This window comes from Hylaeus volcanicus, chromosome 3, assembly GCF_026283585.1.
Source record: "Hylaeus volcanicus isolate JK05 chromosome 3, UHH_iyHylVolc1.0_haploid, whole genome shotgun sequence".
NCBI classification, from domain to species: Eukaryota; Metazoa; Arthropoda; class Insecta; order Hymenoptera; family Colletidae; genus Hylaeus; species Hylaeus volcanicus.
In genome coordinates, this window is record NC_071978.1 from 23,069,725 (window position 1) to 23,083,524 (window position 13,800).

The 13,800-nt window shown below is 42.8% G+C and overlaps 1 protein-coding gene across 5 annotated transcripts in view; it reads right to left on the bottom strand.

Annotated features, from left to right (window-relative positions):
• Positions 1–13,800, bottom strand: part of LOC128873761 (synapse-associated protein 1) — a 115,173-nt gene that overhangs the window by 89,132 nt on the left and 12,241 nt on the right. The gene's annotated exons all lie outside the window — the stretch shown is intronic.

The window sequence follows — 13,800 nt, forward strand, 5'->3', positions numbered from 1 at the left end:
GAGTAACGTGTATCCTTGTCAAAGGGTTGAAATCTCCAACAAGTTAAATACCCAGCGAAAATATGACTACACCAAGGATACAGCATCTCCTTTATCCTTCGTGTTCCCTATGTACTTTTGAATTATTCAAGAACATGGTCTACTATCTTTCTGAATAGCGTAGTATACCAGATTTGCTAGCGTGAGCGTTACAGGGGCCCTTGCAAAGAAAAATAACGTTTACTAAAATATTCCCTTTACATCGTCGTCTCCCTATCGAAGCCATAATTACACGTAAACGCTCCCTTATCTCGGCGTAACACACGTTAAACGTGAACATGAAAGTCAAACTAAAGCTCTGTTAGATAGTTATGATCATCCTTATCCATTCTACGTTAACGTTCAATTTTTGTTTCACCCTTTCTGCTGCATTCATTTTTGCTTTCGCATCGACCATCGCGACCCCATCGAGAGAGAATAGCCTAGTCGTTAACCGCGTGATCTCTTCTTTTTATCAACACCGCGTATAATAGAAGTCAAGCCTCCGAAGCGATTTCCATTTCCGAAACGCAAATAAAACGCGACACCGAAATTATATGACGTGCCGACAGGCATTTAATCAAACGCCGACCTTGCACTTCCGTCGGTGCTAACCTCGCGCTAGTTTCGCGAGGGAAACAGCGAGAAATAGAAAAAAAAAATGAAACAGGTAGTGTGTGTACAGGCTGCTCTAAAAATAGTTGAATAAAGTTTAAAAGGCTATAGTAGGTACCCGTAAGAATGGAAAAGGTAATGCGAACGAGGATTATTGTTTTAGCAGTTTTCTCACACTTTGTCTAGGGAAGAGTTCGTGGTAAAGATCACGAAATATAGAGTCGAGTGATTCTTTGAAAGAAACTTAAATTTAGCGTTTCAATTAAATCAGTTTTTACAGAGAGATTTTCTCTACTTTCCTACGTCGAAGAAAATTACATCTAAAGAGCAAAGGCTCTCTTTGGACGTTGCAGAATATTACTCCGTAACAGAAATTCAGAATGTTTCCATGAATAATTCTGCATACTTGATTTTAATCAATGTTATCCATGGGAACGTTCAGGACTTCAATTACGGATGACTGCTCCGCGATAGCAAAGAAAACACTGGCTATGTTGATGCAATTTTCTATGTTACACCTAAGGGTTAGGTATGGGTTAGGTCCGGGACGTATATAATGGGTATTCGAAAGAGTTCCTGGCGTTTTGTCGCTCGATCAAGGCGAGAATGCTACGCAGGCTTGTGAAAAAGTTTGTGGTGTTTACAAAGTGCTCCATCAAAATTGTGGTGCCAAAGATGCAAATGATTGAAAAACGCCACAAACTTTTTCGAATACCCAATATGTAAAGATTTAAGAATTAAATCGTTTAAAGAATCCAAATATGTCGCGGGATATGAAAGATTGAGAGTCGTCTAGATTGCGCCCGAAGCTGAAGAAGATTCAAAGCTACCGATCGACCACGGGTCCTGTTATCGGAGGTTGAACGCGACTTTATAGAACCGACAGATGGATGATATTCCACGGAAACCGGGTGGAAAGCCCTTGAACGTCTCTCGAGTATATCTGGCAGCGACGGATGCAACGGTAAATAAAGTTAGTAGCTTCTTCCTCTTCGCTCCTAAATGATTTAATAATCCTACGTACGACCTTATCCGAGCAGAAACGGATTTAGCGTTCGACCCGTGCCGAAGAAATCCACTCCGGCTCCGTCTTCCTGCGCTATAGTATTCGATTTATTACGGGGAGTCACTGCTCCCGGGGTGCATTGAACTTCGATGACAGCCGAGGCGGAAAATCTCCGAAGCATTCTTGTGAAAAGCGAGCACACGAACTACGGGAAGCCCGTAATAGGAGCAGGTATTTGTTGTTCCCGAACAACCTCGAGCGGAAAACTCGTTCTTTCTCCTAGAGCGTTCGAGTTAAGCATGGAAGAGCTTTCAGCCGGAAAACTGGAAATACGATACAGGAATTTAGCGATTCTCAAATTTCGATTACTTCTTCACTTTCTTAAGGAGCGCTAGGAGGTCTTCGTTTCCCCCCGAGGGAAGCCAACGAACTCTCCTCGGGCTAATAAACTTCGGTGCCGTCGAACCTCGCCAACCGTCTTCCGAGACGTCGGTCAAAGAGCGCGATCTCGACGAGAACGCGGATAACCCGAGTTTCCAAAGACTCTCCGCGGGGTAACGAGAGCGAAATTCTTTTCTCCTGGTTTGGTTCGACGGTCGCGGAATCTCGACGACTTCCCTTTGTGGTTCACTCACGGGTTTCCCCTGGATATGGGGATGTATCCCCGGTCCCATCTTGCTGCTGGATCGTGGGACACAAAAGCAACGAAAAAAGTTTACACGGAGTTATGCCGTATTTGATCTTCCTCGCGAGGCAGATCCATTTTTGTTGAGTAAAGGGATGTGCCAGTCTTGGACATAGAAAAACTAAGGCTTGGAATTTTGTTATATAGAAACTGGATGATGGTTACAAACTTTGTGTTGTTGTTTATACGTGTCATGACGAAATGTTTGATTTTTTTTTTAATGTCAGAGCGAAGATATAATTTTAAATATATAGGCCAGGATTGGCCAAGATGACGAGAGTTGTATTGAATGTTTAATTAATAATATATGTAATTATTGGATTATAAAAGTAGCTATAATTCGGGAGCAAAGTCGAACAGGATAATTTTTTCTATTTTTCCCTACTGTACTTATGTTTTTGATTCATCATCGAAGTGGATCATACGTGTCAGTTAGAACTAGCGTATTTGTGCTGTGAAACAGGTAAAACCGACTATGATCGTTCGAATAGCGACGAAATAGCTACGGAAACGCGAGCAGCGAGACTTACTGGCTTCACGATCCCGTAATTAATTCTAGTGGCAAGCTCAGCTCTTGTTCCTGAACGTCGAACGACTCGTTTGCATCTTCGATCTCGCCACTAAACCTGCGGTAATCCTCTTAAGACGGTATGTAAAGAGGATCTAGAATCTAGATATTACGTTGTAAATATAGTCCTCCATTGTACGCGATATCGACGACTAAGATATTAATTTTTTCGGGAACGTTTCTACATGTGAACGTCTCCACAGTTTCGAGACTATCGAAGAAGGCTGTGGTTGGACGGAGCATGTGCGCGCTGAAGCTCTTATAAGTCGAGTTTTTCGGAAACAAATTGATTCATTGTTTGAATTTTAGTTAATCTCCTTAAGAATAACGAATAAATTTTTGCTTTTGTTTTGTATGGGTCCCCTTACATAACACATGGTATCGCTAATGGATACTGTAAGTAAGAGAAGGGTGTTAGGAAAACGTGACCCTTCAGTTTTTTAACGGAGCGACACGATCATTTATTTTACCCTGATCAAAAGTTGATATATCCGACGCCAGAGTCCCGTGAAGTTAATTTACAAGCCTTAATTTTCAGGGAAATGAGCGACGACAAATAATATTTCCTAAATACTTTGCACGAGGGAAATAAACATAAAACAAGATAATCCAACAGCTCAGGATTAATATTCCGTTTCGTAACTTTCGTAGCTCGCAAACTACTCGTGAAAACTATTCATAGTTATGCGCAAGACGACCTATCCCTCGGAATTATCAGTTACCAGCAGTAGTTTCGACGTGACTTTTACGACGGGCTGTAAACTCGTTTAAAATGTTATCTATGCGAAGAATATAACCCTGGGGCGAAACGATAGCTTCTACGGGGACCACGCTCGCCAATTTCCGGCCAGTTAGAACCGAACAAAATTGAACGCGGGAGTAATTATCGAGCATTCCAGGGTCAGCTGTTCCAGAGTCATCGTACCGAGGATCGAGTTTCCCAGCGTGCAAGGTCGCCTAGTCGACGGTCAATGTCGGGTCAGGTTCGATATTTCGAAAATCGTACTGGTAACGAAATGGAGAATAGCAAGCGCGAGAAGCGTCGAGGCCTCGCGGGCGTAGGAGCGCGAGAGGTCGGGAAACATCGTCGAAGCGTTGATTAAAACCGAGGCGCGGCTGCTCCTGCTTCGAATAATTAGTGCGTGCAATTAACCAACGAGTGGTCCATTAAATTTGCACGATTTAACGATTGTTTGTCAGGGGTCAACACAATTTTCCCGAGTCGGGATTAATGCCTCTCCGGAGACCTCGTTCAAGAATGCAAGCTCCATTATAGAAAAGGATCGATGACGGGGAGGTCCTAGTGCTTGGCCTGGTTAAAAACTCATGAAATTCTCGTCCGACTGCTGGGAGAAACCTTTTAAACTACGGCCGGAGAGGTAGGTGCCGATAAAACGCCGCGGAATTGTGGGAAATTCATTTCCAGGACGCGTGGACTACGAATTCGCGGAACGACTGTGATAAAGGCGCGGCGTTAAGCTCGCCATTAATGCGGGCTTACCACGCGCGATGATTACTGACGCCAATTTTCTTGCGGACGGAAGCGTGGCGGATCGAGTGGCGCCATTTATCAATGCGCGATGTAAAAAGCGGAACCGCTTCGCTGGCGCCAGTCGTTGGAAATTTGATTCGCGAAAGTCCCGAAGAACGGTCATTGGAAGAATAAAATTCCTGGAGGCGTATCAACGATGTCCATTTATGTATAATATAAAGAGGCAGCAAGAAAAGATGTCTAGCAATTTTTAAATTTAAATTCAATGTGAACTTCCCAAAGTCGAAGTAAGTCGATTCATAAATGTACAATAATATTAGTATTTTATTTTGCATTGATGAATACATTGTGTATCCTTTGCATCAAAGTCTAATTTATAAAGCACGAATTGAAACGCTGCAAAGAGTGAATATCTCGACGAAAGATAATTATAAATACCACTTCACAATTTCACTAATTCCTTTCAAGCCAAATTGCGTAATATTGTTTAAAAAAATAAACATACATGGATGCGTATTCAATAAACCTGAAGAGAACATCCGTATACAGCGTTTAACTTCGTTTAGCTCTTCGTAGGTCACTGGTATTCATTGTAACCACTAAGGAAGGGCCCGGAATTTTGTATTTTTAAGTACAAGTAAAGGATTATGACGCAAAAAGCAAAATAAAAAAGAATTCCCAGGGAGTTCCGCCTCATAAAAGGTTAACAAGTGTCCCGATTTCGAAAATTAAATCCAAAAGAATGATTGTAAACCCGTAAATAAATAAATTCTATCGACCCGAATATAAAGAGAACGACCGATCCTCGAACGAAAACAGAAAATTGTTTGGCTATAAATTTCGAGCGTTGGAAATTTTCCTTTATATTTAAGGGAGCCTTTGGAAAAAGTTTGAAAACCATTGCATCAACGAGAGACTGAACGAAAACTAATCGGATTACGGTCTCGCGCGGCCGCGACGAGGCAAAAACGCGGAAAAAAGTTTCAGTGGCATCGGACAACCTAGATTTCCGCTGAAACGCACTAGCCGGGACAACCTTGACCCGGCGGGGCCGCGAACACGAGGCAGAAAAATTTGTGGAAGCGCACCGCGAACCTGATTCTCTCCCCCAGGCGCCGGAATCCGTCACCGCAAATTATTCTCTACGCGGCGAGTGCGTGGCGCTTTAGAAACGCGATGCCTCCCAGCCCCGTAGCCTGTGACTGACGTTTGGGATTTGAATTTCATCGAGTGAAATTTCCTCGTTTCCCTCGGTATCCTGTCTCTTTGACCACGAAAAACACGGAATAGCCTTGACCGTTTAGCTCGCGTTTGCCCAGCTGGAGTCCGTCCGTTATTATTAATAACGCCGACATAAAGTCGTTTCACGTTGAAAACACGATTACGTTGAAAACCTCGGGTGCTCGACGGTTTCTCCGATGCGCACGCGAATTGATAATCAACGAATTCGCTCGTTGATTGAATTTAGAAAATTCTCGTCAAGGATTCTACGGGCGCAATTGCGTCTTTCATATAAAATACTATAGGTGCCGCCTTAATTTCTCTTCGATATTAATAAGGGGCGAGATTGGCGTCCGAGGGAAATAAATGGCAGGGGATGGAGAAAGATCAACCCCGACAGGAGTTGACAAGATCATGTCGAGGGAAGCGTAACGAGATAAAGGTTTCGACGTTTAAATGAAATGTAGGTTAGCAGATTTTGCACATGAAACGAAAGGGAATTATAGGAGAACGCGAGGAGAAGCAAGTATGGAAACTTGAACGCTGGGTGGTTGAGGATTCGTGTGATTGGCAACTCAGGGAGATGGGCATTAACGGAATGCAGAGACTGAGAGTTGAAACAGATTATGGAGATGTAACAGTACATATTGTTACGCATCGAGGGATGTTACTTTGAAGATAATCTGTATCGGTACATGGTTTAGTCTTTGCAAGCGATGTAAGTGCAGTTCGTCTAAATATAAATCATATATATTAAAATCATATTTACTCGTTAAAAATAAACAGTATGTGCTAACTGGAAACTCATGAATCTAATATTCGAACAATAGTATTTTTTCTCGTTAACCTATAGAATTATACGAGGCGTTCACTGCACAAATAGATTAACTCCACTTTTTGAAAAATCTTAAATTCAAGTGTCAAAGCACTTGGTATAGCCATAACGTTTTTCTTTGCCAATTTATCCAGATTTTCTGATTTCAGTAGAATTCTGTCGAGCATGACTCGACAAAGGACAGCAAAGGCTTGGAGACTGCTTCAACGGTCTAATTAATACTTATAAATTCCCCAAAGGATTCGTGCGCGACCACGTTATACCGAAGACGAGATAACTCGAAAGAAGGACCAGTCATCGTCGAATAATCGCCAATCGGAAGCAACTCCGTCGGATAAACGGGTTTCGAGGAGCGATCGGAAGGAAAGACGACGAGGGTAGGCGGAAAAAACGAGGAGAATTTCCGGTAAGCAGCGAGGAGGGTTCCATGTGCACATCGGGCGCTTGATTTCCGAGAGAAGAGTCGCTCGGGTAGTTGTATTGATCGACGAAGATGGGGGTCCAACCCCTCGACGCGAAGGTCGGCTACTTGCTGACTGGATCTGGTTATGCTCGAGGAAATTCGTGGCTAGCGTTTCAGCAAAGCGGACTTCACCCACACGGTGCCGTCGCGTCCACCCACGCGGACGACGAATATAGCGACTTATACGTATGCATGCATTGTCGAGGAAAGCTCGGAGGTGGCCCGTTTTTTGATGCTCTTTTTCAGCGTTTCTCTAACCGCAGTTTCCACCAAGAACCTCTCCGTGATGGGTGGACCTTCGACGGATCCGTTCGAGTGGAATTAATAATTAAAAAATGTACAGTAGCGACCGCTCGGATACGAAAGAAATTTAGCAGATGTGATATACAAAAAGATATTGTTGTGCTTTTATACTTTCGACTCCTATGTGAGTGTATTAGTTCCACAACGATAGAAGAATATCTTTTTAGATTAAAAATAAAATTACTTCAAGACTTTTGAACTTTGAAACTAATGACGAGATTTTTGAAGAAATTTTATTCAAATAAATGATAGCTTCGATGTTACCACATAAATTTTCTATAATAAATATATACACAAATAAATTTTACATGTATCTGTAATGAAACATTTACTTGAAAATATCAAACCTGTCATTTAATTTAGGCAAGCTTCTTTGATAAACATAGAGGGTACGAATATTTATAGGACCGACTATAATACAACACATTATACATTCCATACGAGATTTCACTCTCAATTAAAGGAGATAATCGGATTCAAACTCCCAAGTGAAAGCTTAAGAACAGCCAGCGATTCTTTCGGCCGTGAGTACGATATTAAACCTGCAAAATGGGACCAGATGCTCCAGCATGCAATTTCCTTCACAGGATTATGCACCAACACGTGACCAGAGCCATGCCACCCGTATCATCGTATCCAAGGACCAAAGTTTCCGCGACGCCCCTCTTTATCAAGGATCGACGATGTCCAGCGTCATATCTGGGCGCTCCGAGTCCTAGGCCAAGGACGAATCTGTTAACCAACCCTTCAACCCCGCGGCCTCCACCTATTTTATTTTTTTTCACAAGCTCTTTCGTCCCCTCGATTCGAGTAGAAACACGCCGCAACGCGGAATATTACCGGGACTTAATATAATCCCGCGGTAAGAGCGGAGCTTTCGCAATTGAATCTCGAGAAACTGGCGCGTTATTGGTCGCGCCGCGCCCGTTCCCAGGACTTCTTTTACGCGAGGAGAACTCCTTTAGCAGCGCCGGGAGTAACTTCTCAATTGTGTCCTGGAGGGGTTGGCTCGTTTTTATTCTCCATCCGTGGAAGAAGAGCGCCCGCGGGTCGCCCCCGAACGGGAACAGGAATTTCGCACGGCATCGCGAGGAACGGCATTACGCCAACGGCTGTTTCATTTCCGTGGCCAAGTTTCCTTCTCGGAGCTAATGACGTTAGGGAGATTGCTTCCACTTTATCGCGTCGACCGGTGTCTCCGGTGAGCAGGCAAACCAGAACGTGTCCTGACTGACGCTGATGTAGCGTACAATACACCTCGACAGGGAACTATATTTGACCTAAGACTTTGGGAACACGGAGCTACTTTGTTAAACACACACACACACACGCGCCCCCGTGGTAAGCTGTTCGATCCTGCTACAACGCTTCCGGTGTAATTAAAGAGGCAGTCTGTGATAATTTCGGATCACAAAATCGATCGCGAAATCGAGCCAGAGTGGAGTGAAAGATTCGAAGGTGCGACGATTGCTAAGGAATCGGATAGACTGTGGATGTTGAGGCACTTGTGGCGAATGAAAATATGGAGAAATCTACGAGGACGTGCATAAATGTAAAATTATACACCCTATGGAAGATAAGACATGCTTTCGTTTAAGTTTCAACTTTTTTCTGTATCGATATATTTTATGATTGAAATCAACGAAGCAGGTTTCTTCGTATCACATTTTTAACCCTTTGCACTTGAAGCCATTTTGTTGCAGAATGTGCTAAAAGGAATTTTGTTGTATTAAATAATGTAGTATAAAAAGATTTATTTGATTTATTTGTTCGTGCTACTGGAATGGAAACATCCAAGGAAGTGTACATCTTTGAAAATGTGGTTAAGAGAATTTATCTTGTCTGATCTCTCCCAAAGGGGACATCCGAGTGCAAAGGGTTAAATAAAAAAAAAAAAAATCTCGTTAACTACATTATGCAACGTACATGTCTTCAACTGCCTCATTTGTTCTTTCTCTAAACTAAAAATGTATAAAGAACCCAAGATGTTCAATTGAAGGTATCAGACTGTCCCCTTACGTGAACCCGCTGGAGTATCGACTTTTCTAATCTACTCCCTTGGCGATTCAACTGGAGCTACGAAAAAGATCTTTTGCTCCGAGGAAAACACTGCTCGGGTCTTTGCTCGGGTCGAGCCATTCCACGTCCACTTGGACGTGGTCTCCAATCCTCAGAGGTGACGGTGAACTTCGGACACGTCTCCAACGGGAGTCCCTTTCGTTGCTCGCGTTGCCACCAAGCCACACGGAGTGCACGACCGAGCAGTTTTAATATTAATTATCCTGCGATGTTTCAGATTAAATGCGTCGTAAGAAATTCATGCGCTGGACGTATCGCGTGGATCCTACTTCGAACCTGGACACGGAACTGTGAAACAAGTTTACACGAACGTGTGTCCTGCTCGAACTGGTTCGTGAATTATAGCCACTTCGCGGTACGGTAATTCAACGAACCGAACTAGTTTAATTCCGTCGTACTTGTTACTGCGTTACATACACGTTATTTTATGAAGTTAGATGCCGGTAGATCTTCGATTGAATTACTACAACTGCAAAATTAGTTTTGCGTTGATTCGGTGAAGTGGGAATTTATTTGACGCCTTTCTTTAGGTATTAAGATAATATTTGTGGTGGATGATGGTACGTGTTAGCTTCACGATCAACTCATCGTTGATATATCTTTATATTGTTCGATTGAGAGGAATTATGATTTTAGGAATGTCTCCAGAATTCTTGATGAAAAAGGAATACAAAATTCTTTATTTTTGTATAAATTACTAGAGTTAGGAACAGCGTTGTAACAACCTAGATCTAAATGACAATCACATGGAGCTACCCCTAGATCAAAATCCTCAACAATTATCAATTTTGTTCTAAAACTGTCGCTATCAAAATCCGAAAAATCTTCCTACTGAATTCACCAAAGCTCCCCATTGGATAAGCTCGGCATGTCGCAATCTTTCAAGCTGTTCGCAATAAACGTCCCCATAGCGATACTCGTCGTTTAATATCTCAGAAAAATCTGCGTTCTTCATGCTCTCCTAAAGTCGAACAACAAAGACTAATGTACGACAACCAAATACGCCCCCGTACGAGCGAAATAATAACAGAAATATTACGAGTAGTGCAGTCGATAACGATACAAAGCACGAATTCCGTTTGTAAGGAATTTCTCCAGGGTCTCCTCCTCGCTGAACATAGGCAAACGATAAATCTGCGGAAACAACAGAGGTATCCGCGAAGACGCATGCTTTTATGTAGAAACTCGTTTAGATAATAACGTTACTAGGAACACGTTCGGGTTTTATCGGGTCCGTGGTCAAAGAGGGGAGAACGATACGGGTGGCAAGGAGATTCTTGTACAAAGCACGTATAATTTCGAAGTTCCGTATCTTCTCTGGGAGATACGGTGGACAGGATTGCACGCGAGATACAGAAATGTCGACGAGATAAAGGGGTCGATGCGCAACCAGCCCTCCAGGAAATTGCGCGATGTAACGTCGCGACGATTTTCTAACTAGTCCGAAAGCAAACAAACAAGATTCCCTGAGACGATTAACGCCGCGAATCGGTGGAATGCAAAATTAATCGCGGTAACGCGACACGAGAGAGACAACGGTTCAACGCGCGCTGCAAGAGCGAGCGAAACATTTTGATTCGGTGCAACAGCCGCGTATAAAAGCGCATTATTGTATTAAACATTTTGCTCGATAACGACCCATTCAATCGTTGTTGTCGCGAACGGAACAAAACAAACCTCGCGGCCGCGTAAAAGCAACCGTTATGAAAACTGCGCTGCTTTTATCGAACTCGATGTTTCGTGTGCCGAATTTTGCGAATCTCTTCGCATAATGCATCGTTGAAATTGAGTTTCGCGATTTCGAACATTATTTGATTTAACAACGTTTCAAATCCTCGAGTTGAAGATCGTTAACTTTGTATCTCATTTCGTTGTCGACACTTGTAATTACAGGTGCAGTCGAATAGAATATTTTCGCAGTTTTTAAAATGAGTATTAGAGAACGTCGATGAAATTTCAATAATACGAATTTATATTTCAATCAGTTGCAACTAATCGCATCGCGCTTTTGAACACGCGACGTGAAATTCGAGACGCGTGATGGATATTCTGCACAATTTTCAATCCAATAGAAACGCGGGGTTGAAATTGAAGGTCTGCGAGAGATGCAGTAAACAGAGTAATTAAGAGAACTTTATTACGTTTATTATGGATTCGATACGAAAGGCTTTCGAAAATTTCCATAAAACGCAATGTGGATCGTCGATAAATGCTGCACGCGTAATTGAGCTCTCGACCAGCTCGTATTTCAGGAGGAAAAAGTTACAATATCCTCGTTTGGACTCATCGGACTTTTTCTCAGCGGGAAGGAACGATAGTACTTTTTTCTTTTTCTTTCAACACGTGGTAGTAGGGAGTGCAAGTGTTTCCAACGATGAAACATAAAAGCGACGGGCGACATACGATGACTCTCCGTCATCTATGAAAACGTAAGGAAAATGACGAGAGGTTCGCGAAAAATATTATTGATGAGATCGGTGCTGGGTGAAAAAGCTCCAGAGGGTGTGTTATCTGTACATCCGGAGGGAGGAAAAAATGGCGACCCTGGATCACCGGTACCGCGAAATGAATTCTACCGAATATGCGAGCGCGAAAATATATTTTCATCGCGTGGAGATATACACAATACGCATCATAAATAAACCATCCACCGACCGTTTCGATGATCCGAGTAAAGGAGTAAAGGATCGCGGTGAAATTTCGCTCTGCGTCCACTAACAATGCCAATGAAACAAATTTAAATAAATGGGCGTGATGGTTTAATCCGCGCGTTGCATTTGGCTATGACTATCTTGATTTTTATAGGTATATCAACTCTGGATGTATCTTACTTTCTTTCCATTCTTCCATACTTTCTCCATAAGAGAATTATACATTAACGCTTTATTTACAGACTTTAATTCCAGTGTTTAGCTTCTGGAATTTATTCACTGTGTGACTGGTTGTCTACTTGCAACGTTCAGTGTTTGACAACAGACAGCTGTTGATATACCTAATAGTATAAAGGAATGAAATGTCAGCCTAAATTAATATATGGTAATGCAGAAAATTCTTTTTTAAATTGCAGACTGTTTCAGTAATGTTTCTGAGGTGTACTATAAAGTTTTAAATATAATCAGAAAGATTTCTCAGGTATGATTTTAAAATCAACCTACCAAGACTATCAGGCTGGTAGACAAAATATTAAATGTAATCAGAAAAGTTTTTCAAGTGTATTATGCCATCAAAACCTATTAAATAAAATTCTCAGACAATATATCAACTGCTTTACGAAAAAAGTACTTGACCAAAGGATCACCAGAAGTTTAATTAATCCTACAACTCCGAGATTTTTCACATAAACCTGGAAATATTCGATGTTTTGTACATTTTTTTACCCACGCTGTATTTGATTCGCGCAGAATAAACCGCAACCCGAGAAAAGGAAAAAGTGGAAGCTCTCGGAACTCGGGGAAAAAATCTACGCAAAAGTTAATTTAATAGTTCCCGTGCATCGATGTCGTCGCAGGGTATCAGAGATCGTTAAACTTTATCGATTGCGGGCTGCATCATTAATCAGACAAGTTCACCGTGGCAAGAGACGGAGAGCGAGACCGCGCGAGGTTGGTTGACGTTGAATATTTCACGTCGTCGCATAGTTGCTGCACATTTTCGCGCTGAAATACGTCCATCGGTTGAAAATCAAATCCCTATTGTACGGAGGAACGGGTTACAGGCTGGTAAGCGCTGCGCACACAAACGGTCTGGATGGAAACGCGCGACGGCTTTTCTCTGCGCGAGCGATTCTCGTTAAGATTGCAATACGCGGGCCCGAGACCGTGAAAAATGAATCATTTTCGCGGGATAAACGGGTCGGATATAGCACACGTCGAAGTCTCCGGGCCAGATTCGGACTGATCCGCTTATGAACGCAGATTTCGAATCTCGAGCGACTGAATAACCGTGAAAACGGAGAGAGCTCGAGCATTAATTTAAAACAAACAAGCACCTACGCGTCTCTGCGTCCAAGTTTCCCGATAATTTACGCTGCGAACCTCGAAACGGGCTCTAATGGTCGCGTTTATAAGCGGATTTCCAAGCGTCGCGATAACATTCGTTCTTTTGTCCTCTCAGCGTTCTCCCCCTCGAGCTTGTTTTCATCGACCACCGAGGGGATCGTTCTTCCGGGGCGTTTTACGTTGTTTTTCTTACATAAAAAAAGGAAGAGGTTGACGAGCTGTCTAGCACCTCGTAAAAGAGTGTCAGTGGTAACGCGCGGCTCGGTCCCTCGACGTTCGCCGTAGTCTATCCACGCGAACTTGGATCTAATTAAAAGTTTCTTTCGCAGTTTTCGAGCACTCGGCGGGTTAAAATGATTAAGTCGGGCAAGAAAGGTAAACGTGTAAGGCCAAGTAGCCGTTAGGAATAATTTACGTCTCAATGGCTCAGGTATCCGCGTTTCACCTTTCGAGGCTCGTGCGCGACTGTGTCACACGTTATGCGGGGTGAGTTCAACCGTATCTCTCTTACCCCTCG